The following is a 9430-nucleotide window of genomic DNA, read 5'->3' on the forward strand; positions in this document are numbered from 1 at the left end:
TGCGAGATACCACATCTGTGGCTATGGAAGATGCTGTGAGGCAGCACCACGTTTATGGCAGGCACCCTCACAGGCTGCAAGGCACCACGTCTGTGGCAGGCACCCTCACAGGCTGCGAGTCACCATGTCTGTGGCAAGCAAGCTCAGAGGCTGCGAGATACCACATCTGTGGCTATGGATGTTGCTGCGAGGCAGCACCACGTCTTTGACAGGCACCCTCACAGGCTGCGAGGCACCACGACTGTGGCAGGCACCCTCAGAGGCTGCGAGTCACCATGTCTCTGGCAAGCAAGCTCAGAGGCTGCGAGATACCACATCTGTGACTGTGACAGATGCTGCAAGGCAGCACTATGTCTGTGGCAGGAACCCTCAGAGGCTGCGAGTCACCACGTCTGTGGCAACCAAGCTCAGAGGGTGCGAGATACCATGTCTGTGGCAAGGAAGCTCAGAGTCTGCGAGATACCACATCTGTGGCTATGGAAGATGCTGTGAGGCAACACCACGTTTATGGTAGGCACCCTCACAGGCTGCGAGGCACCACATATGTGGCAGGCACACTCAGAGGCTGCGAGTCACCATATCTGTGGCAAGCAAGCTCAGAGGCTGCGAGTTACCACATCTGTGGCTGTGGCAGATGCTGCAAGGCAGCACTAAGACTGTGGCAGGCACCCTCAGAGGCTGTGAGTCACCATGTCTGTGGCAAGCAAGCTCAGAGGCTGTGAGTCACCACATCTGTGACTGTGGCAGATGCTGCGAGGCAGCACTACGTCTGTGGCAGGCACCCTCAGAGTCTGCGAGTCACCATGTCTGTGGCAAGCAAGCTCACAGGCTGTGAGATACCACATCTGTGCCTATGGAAGATGCTGTGAGGCAGCACCACGTTTATGGCAGGCACCCTCACAGGCTGCGAGGCACCACGTCTGTGGCAGGCACCCTCAGAGGCTGCGAGTCACCATGTCTGTGGCAAGCAAGCTCAGAGGCTGCGAGATAACACATCTGTGACTGTGGAAGATGCTGCGAGGCAGCACCACATCTGTGGCAGGAACCCTCTGTCAGGACCCTGGCTGCTGGCCACCAATAACCTTACACAGAGGCCAGTCTCTATCTAATATCTTTATTAAAGAAATATATAAAATCAATAAAAACAAGTGAAGAATATAGTTCAGAAACAGACCTTTCAAAAGAGGTCAAATATAGTCCAAAAATGTATTGTCCAATAAATGATATTAGAGTTCAAAGTTTTAATCCACTTGACCGAAACACAAACTCTTGCCAAGCAATAGTGTGGGGAAATGTCAGAGTCTTAAAGTCCAGTGAAGCTTGACAACAAGGCTGGAAATAAACTTGATTCTTGGCTAGGTCCGTGACTGGAGACAAGGCAAAACGTGAAGCATGAAGCAGGGTCCGTGGTTAAACCGCAAGGCAAGGCAAGGCTTGAAACTTGATCCGGGAAGCAAGGAACTGGGGTTACGAAGTCCACACACGATCTCCCTCCTGAAGGTGATCAATTGACTCCGCAAAGAATCTCCCGTGTCAACCACCTATATTGGGTCTCGTTTCCCGCCAACAAATCTCTTTCCCTAGAGAACAAGAAACGAAACCCAACTTTGTCCAGATGCAAGACTCCTTAGATTTTCCCAAGGGAAGCAGGCCTAATCAGCCTGTTTGTTTGGCAGCGATCCGTAAACTCCTCCGTTGGGCTTCTCTGACTCCTCTGTCTTTAGAATAAAATTCTTTCCTGGGAAACGGAGGGGAGTTCTGCCCAAGGCCTGTTTTGCTGAATTCTTGAGGGCAAACGTCAACATCCGGCAGGTGAAGAGACTCCAGCTCTTGTTGAACCGGCGAAAACCCCATATTTTCATCTTCATCTGCCACAATAGTACTAGGAACAGGACTACAAGGCCCATGAGGCATCACACTATCCCCGCCCCCAAGGCCCCCCTCATTCAGGGCCCCTCTCCGAGAGTCGCGGGGCCACGGCTTGGTAGGGTAGGCTTGATGGAAGCGGCGGACTAAGTCGGGGGCATGGACTGTGGAAGCATCTTCCCAGGAGCGTTCTTCGGGGCCAAAACCCACCCAGTCAATGAGATACTGAAGGTGGCGGCGATGGAAGCGAGAATCCAAAATGTCCTGAACCTCGAACTCCTCCTCTCCGTCCACTAGAACAGCAGCGGGGGGCGGCCGGCTCGCGTCGGGGCGTACACCATCCGCCGGAAGGAGCAGGGAACGGTGGAACACCGGATGAATGCGCATGGAGCGCGGGAGTTGGAGTTTGAAAGTCACGGGGTTAAGTTGCGCCACCACTGGGTAGGGACCAATGAAACGGGCATCTAACTTCTGGCAGGTACAGTGGGAATGCAAAAAACGAGTGGACAGCAGAACCCGATCTCCTACCTTGATCTCAGGGCCCGGCTGGCGATGGCTGTCAGCGTGGCGTTTGTAGTCCTCCTTGGCTTGATCCAGTTGCTGGTGTAAGAGTTCTTGTACTGCTGTGAGTTCCTGCAGCCAATCCTCCGCTGCAGGGACTTCTGAGGTTTCAATGACAGAAGGAAAGAAACGTGGATGGAAACCGTAATTTGCAAAGAACGGGGTTTCTTTAGTTGAATTCTGGACACCATTGTTGTAAGCAAATTCTGATAGAGGCAATAGTGAAGCCCAATTGTCCTGTTGGTAGTTTACATAACAGTGAAGGTATTGTTCCAAAGTGGCATTGGTGCGCTCAGTTTGCCCATCCGTTTGGGGATGGTGAGCTGAAGATAAACGAGAGTCTATGCCCAATAGTTTTTGTAGTGCTTTCCAGAAACGAGAGGTGAATTGAGATCCACGGTCAGTGACCAAACTCTTGGGCAATCCATGTAGTCGAAATACATGCTGAAGGAATAAATCTGCAGTCTCTTTGGCCGTGGGGAGGCCATCACAGGGGATGAAATGGGCCAACTTGGTAAAAAGGTCCATCACTACTAGAATCGTGGTGAATCCAAGGGAGGGTGGTAGATCAGTGATAAAATCCGCGGAGATTATCACCCATGGGCGAGAAGGAGTGGGAAGGGGATGCAGTAGCCCTGACGGCTTCTCCCTTCGTGTCTTGGAACGCTGGCATACAGGGCAGGTATTGACATACTTCTCCACATCCTTGCGGATCTTGGAACACCAGAAATCTCGCAGGATCAAGTGCATGGTTTTAAATAGCCCAAAATGTCCTGCTGGCTTGCTGTCATGACACAGATGAAGTGCCTTTTCTCTGCCGGGGCCTGGAGGGATGTAAACATGATTTCTGTAGCATAGTAGTCCGTTCTTAAGTGAGAAGGGGAAACGTAGTCCTTGGCGAATCTGTTCTTGAGCCCAGGCATCTGTCTGTTGACTGGCTCTAATTTCTTGAGTGAAAAGGGATTCTGTGTTAGAGGGAGTTGGCTCAGTTGAAGTGGATTTGATGTTTCCCACTGTGAGCGTGGCAAAGTTTTCAGGTTGCAGCAATCGAGATTCTGAGGTCTCTCTGCGTCCTGCAGCATATTCTGGTTTCCGTGACAGGGCATCTGCTTGCTTGGTCTGAGCTGGGGTCACATAATGGATCCGGAAGTCAAAACGTTCAAAGAACAAAGCCCAGCGCTGCTGCCTTTGATTTAACTTTCGTGCGGTCCTTAGATGCTCTAAATTTCGGTGATCAGTGTGAACTTCAATGGGAAATTTGGCCCCTTCTAACCAATGTCTCCAATTTTCAAAAGCTGCCTTTATGGCCAAAAGTTCTTTCTCCCAAATAGTGTAATTTCTCTCTGGGGCTGTTAGTTGACGGGAGTAATAGGCACAAGGATGGAGATGTTCTCCCACTGGTTGCATGAGTACAGCCCCAATTGCCACATCGGAGGCGTCAGCCTGCACAACAAAAGGGGTTTTAGGATCAGGGTGCTGTAGAATTGGCTGGGTCGTGAATAACTGCTTTAGCTGGTGGAACCCTTTCTCTGCTTGTTCCGTCCAGCGGAAAGGCTGTTTCCCTCGGATGCAACTGGTGATTGGGTCAGACCAGCGAGCGAAGTCTGGGATGAATTTGCGGTAGTAGTTGGCAAACCCCAAGAAGCGCTGTACTTCTTTTTTGTTGGTTGGCGCCCGCCATTCCAATACTGCTGAAACTTTTGCCGGGTCCATGGAGAGCCCTAGTGGCGAGATGCGGTATCCCAGGAAGTCTACCTCTTGCAAATCAAAGGCGCATTTCTCTAACTTGGCATATAGTCCATGATCCCACAATCGTAGCACCATTCTGACATGTTGCTCGTGTTCCGATTGTGATCTAGAAAACACCAAAAAATCGTCGAGGTATATGATCAAGAACCGATCTAGATAATCTTGGAAAATATCGTTGACAAAATGCTGGAAAGTTGCGGGGGCTCCGGATAATCCATAATTCATGACTAGGGACTCGAATAATCCGAATTTGGTCTGGAAGGCGGTTTTCCATTCGTCCCCTTCTCTTATGCGAACTAGGTTGTAAGCCCCGCGGAGATCCAGTTTGGTGTAAACCTTGGCCCCTTGGAGTCGGTCCAATAGGTCTGAGATCAATGGCAATGGGTAGCGGTTCCGCTTCGTGATGTTGTTCAGTGCCCGATAGTCCACAACCAAGTGTAGGTCCCCTGACTTCTTTTTCACAAACATCACTGGGGAAGCGGCTGGGGATTGAGAGGGTCTGATGAACCCCTTGCGAAGGTTTGACTCTATAAACTCCCTGAGAGCTTCTTGCTCTGGTTCAGTCAGGGAGTAGAGATGTCCTCGCGGAATTGGGGCCCCCTCCACCAGGTCAATGGCACAATCATAGGGTCTATGTGGGGGTAGTTTCTTGGCTTCCTTTTCATTGAAAACATCCCAAAAGTCCGAGTATTTCTTGGGCAGGGTGATGATGGGTTCTGCGTCTGTGGCATGGCAGACCTTGGCTACTAGACAATGATTTTGGCAAAACCTTGAGGCGAACTGCAGTTCTCTGTTGGTCCAGGAGATGTTTGGGTCGTGGAGTGTCAGCCACGGGATACCCAAAATCACGGGGAAATGGGGAACCTTGGTAACGAAGAAGGAGATTTCTTCCATGTGTTCTCTTATCCACATTCTGGTGGGCTCGGTCCATTGGCTTACTGGAACTGTCTTCAGGGGTCGGCCGTCTATGGCTTGCACCACCCGGGCGTTCTTGAAATCATGATATTGTAGTCCCAGAGAGTCAGCATAGTCTCTATCGATGAAGTTGTTTGTTGCCCCTGAGTCTATCATGGCATGGATCATGACGGGTCCTTTTTTCACTGACCACAGCGTGACCACCAGGAGAAATAGGACCCGTTTGCGGCTCTTGAGTGGAGCTTTTGACCGGTTTGGCGAGCCCATCTACGCCCGGTCGCTGGCTTCCCCCGCCGGCTTTGTTCCAGCCGCCTCGGCAGCCTCCGCCTCCGCGGAGGACGCCGCCGCCAGACGGGCGGCAGGCTTCTTTTTGGCTGGACATTCTCTGGCGAAGTGGCCCCCGTTTCCACAATACCAACACAGATTCAAACGTTGGCGGCGGGCCTTTTCTGCAACATCTAGTCTGGGGCGCACGTTGCCCAACTGCATCGGCTCCTCCTCGCTTCCCATGGGGCTAGGGGCTGGTGGTGGGGATCTCCACACTGGACGCAGCTGGACACTGGCAGAAGTGGGGGGTTTTACTCCGGCTCTTCCACTCTGCCCCCGGAGCCAGTGTTTTTTGTTGGCAAGCAGGACTTCAGCCCGTAAACACTGGTTAATGAGTCTTTCCAGAGTCCCTGGGGGGTCCACCTTAGAGATTTCTTCCTGCATCTCGATGTTGAGGCCCTCGCGAAACTGTCCTCTGAGGGCTATGTCGTTCCAGCCGGTGTTCTGAGCCAACACCCGGAACTCGGCTATGTACCGGGACAACGGTCTGTCCCCTTGGAAGAGGCGTCGGAGTTTATGACCGGCCGCCTCCTCGTCGTCCTCGATCCCCCAGGTTTTCCGAAGGTGATTCAAGAATTGCTGCGCGGTGTTTAGATGCGTGGAACCCGCATCGTATAGTGCCGTCGCCCAAGTGGCCGCAGGCCCATCTAAGAGACTGAAGATCCACGCCACCTTGACATCTTCTTGGGGAAACTCGGCTTGGCGGGCTTCTAAGTACGCCTGACACTGGCGACGGAAAACATGAACCTTGGAGGCTTCTCCAGAAAACTTGCTTGGTAGCGCTAGGGCAGGGAGACGGGCTCCGCGTTCCTTCAAGCCCCGTATTTCTCCCTCCTGCGTTCGGAGTGTGTCCCGGATCCGATTGAATTCATCTTGGGAAATGGTGTAACTGGGTGGTTGAGCTGGGGCGTCCGCTCCGGTTCCTGTAGACATTCTGGCCTTAGGTTGTTTGGTGCTTAGTTGGCGGAGTCAAACTGTCAGAACCCTGGCTGCTGGGCACCAATAACCTTACACAGAGGCCAGTCTCTATCTAATATCTTTATTAAAGAAATATATAAAATCAATAAAAACAAGTGAAGAATATAGTTCAGAAACAGACCTTTCAAAAGAGGTCAAATATAGTCCAAAAATGTATTGTCCAATAAATGATATTAGAGTTCAAAATTTTAATCCACTTGACCGAAACACAAACTCTTGCCAAGCAATAGTGTGGGGAAATGTCAGAGTCTTAAAGTCCAGTGAAGCTTGACAACAAGGCTGGAAATAAACTTGATTCTTGGCTAGGTCTAAGGCAAAACGTGAAGCATGAAGCAGGGTCCGTGGTTAAACCGCAAGGCAAGGCAAGGCTTGAAACTTGATCCGGGAAGCAAGGAACTGGGGTTACGAAGTCCACACACGATCTCCCTCCTGAAGGTGATCAATTGACTCCGCAAAGAATCTCCCGTGTCAACCACCTATATTGGGTCTCGTTTCCCGCCAACAAATCTCTTTCCCTAGAGAACAAGAAACGAAACCCAACTTTGTCCAGATGCAAGACCCCTTAGATTTTCCCAAGGGAAGCAGGCCTAATCAGCCTGTTTGTTTGGCAGCGATCCGTAAACTCCTCCGTTGGGCTTCTCTGACTCCTCTGTCTTTAGAATAAAATTCTTTCCTGGGAAACGGAGGGGAGTTCTGCCCAAGGCCTGTTTTGCTGAATTCTTGAGGGCAAACGTCAACATCCGGTAGGTGAAGAGACTCCAGCTCTTGTTGAACCGGCGAAAACCCCATGTTTTCATCTTCATCTGCCACAATAGTACTAGGAACAGGACTACAAGGCCCATGAGGCATCACACCCTCAGAGGCTGCAAGTCCCCATGTCTGTGGCAAGAAAGCTCAGAGGCTGCAAGATACCACATCTGTGACTGTGGCAGATGCTGCGAGGCAGCACTAAGACTGTGGTAGGCACCCTCAGAGGCTGTGAGTCACCATGTCTGTGGCAAGCAAGCTCAGAGGCTGCGAGATACCACATTTGTGGCTATGGAAGTTGCTGTGAGGCAGCACCACGTTTATGACAGGCACCCTCACAGGCTGCGAGGCACCACGTCTGTGGCAGGCACCCTCAGAGGCTGCGAGCCACCATGTCTGTGGCAAGCAAGCTCAGAGGCTGCGAGATACCACATCTGTGGCTGTGGCAGAGGCTTCGAGGCAGCACCACGTCTATGGCAGGCACCCTCAGAGGCCGCGAGGCACCACGTCTGTGGCAGGCACCATCAGTGGCTGCAAGTCACCATGTCTGTGGCAAGCAAGCTCAGAGGCTGCGAGATACCACATCTGTGGCTGTGGCAGAGGCTTCGAGGCAGCACCACGTCTGTGGCAGGCACCCTCAGAGGCTGCGGGGCACCACGTCTGTGGCAGGCACCCTCAGAGGCTGTGAGTCACCATGTCTGTGGCAAGAAAGATCAGAGGCTGCTAGATAACACATCTGTGGCTGTGGCAGATGCTGTGACGCAGCACCATGACTTTAGCAGGCACCCTCAGAGGCTGCGAGGCACCATGTCTGTGGCAGGCACCTTCAGAGGCTGCAAGTCACCATGTCTGTGGCAAGCAAGCTCAGCGGCTGCGAGATACCACATCTGTGGCTGTGGCAAAGCCTGTGAGGCAGCACCATGTCTATGGCAGGCACCCTCAGAGGCTGCAAGGCACCACGTCTGTGGCAGGCACCCTCAGAGGCTGCGAGATACCACATCTGTGGCTGTGGCAGAGTATGTGAGGCCGCACCACGTCTTTGGCAGGCACCTTCAGAGACTGCGATGCACCACGTCTGTGGCAGGCACCCTCAGAGGCTGCGAGTCACCATGTCTGTGGCAAGCAAGCTCAGAGGCTGCGAGATACCACATCTGTGGCTGTGGCAGAGTATGCGAGGCCACACCACGTCTTTGGCAGGCACCTTCAGAGGCTGCGATGCACCACGTCTGTGGCAGGGACTCTCAGACTCTGCAAAGCACCATGTCTGTGGCAGGCACTCTCAGAGGCTGCGAGGCACCACGTCTGTGGCAGGCACCCTCAGAGGTTGTGATGTACCACATCCATGGTACACAAGTTCAGAGGCTGCGAGGTATCACATCTGTGGCTTTGGCATAGGCTGCAAGGCACCACGTCTGTGGCGGGCATCCTTAGAGGCTGTGAGTCACCATGTCTGTGGCAGGCAAGCTCAGAGGCTGCAAGGTACCACATCTATGGCTGTGGCAGAGGCTGCAAGGCACTACATCTGTGGCAGACACCCTCAGAGGATGTGATGTTCCACATCTGTGGAATGCAAGCTCAGAGGCTGCTAGGTACCACATCTATGGCTGTGGTTGAGGCTTCGAGGCATTACGGTTTTAGCTTTGGCAGAGTCTGCGAAAAAGCACTAAGTCTGTGGCAGGCACCCTCAGAGGCTGCGAGGCACCACATGTTTGGCAGGCACCCTCAGAGTCTATGAGTCACTACATCTGTGGAAGGCAAGCTCAGAGGCTGTGAGGTACCACATCTATGGCTGCGGCAGAGGTTGCAAGGCCCCACTTCTGTGGCAGGCACACTCAGAGACTGCAAGTCACCACATCTGTGTCAAGGAAGCTCAGAGTCTGTGATGTACTACATCTGTGGCTGTGGCAGAGGCTGTGAGTCACCACGTCTTTTGCTTTGGCTGAGGCTGGGAAGCACCACCATTTCTGTGGCAGGCACCCTCAGAGGCTGTGAGGCAACACATCTGTGCCAGGAATCCTCGGAGGCCACGAGGCATCATATCTGTTGCAGTCACCCTCAGAGGCCCCGAGGCACCACGTCTGTGGCTGCGAGGTACCACTTCTGTGGCAGGAGCTCTGACTAGAGCAGCGTCGCGTACTCTGCGCGGGAAGCTCACCTGCTTCATGGCGGCAGCGGTGGCGCTGCTGCTTCGGAGGTGGCGCGCGCCCAGGCGGAGGCGGGCGAGGCTTGCTCGCGGCAGGAGCAACAGCAATATGGCAAGGTCCCATATTTGTGGCTGTGGCAGAGG

Source organism: Anolis carolinensis, chromosome 2 (genome assembly GCF_035594765.1).
Source record: "Anolis carolinensis isolate JA03-04 chromosome 2, rAnoCar3.1.pri, whole genome shotgun sequence".
Lineage (NCBI taxonomy): Eukaryota > Metazoa > Chordata > Lepidosauria > Squamata > Dactyloidae > Anolis > Anolis carolinensis.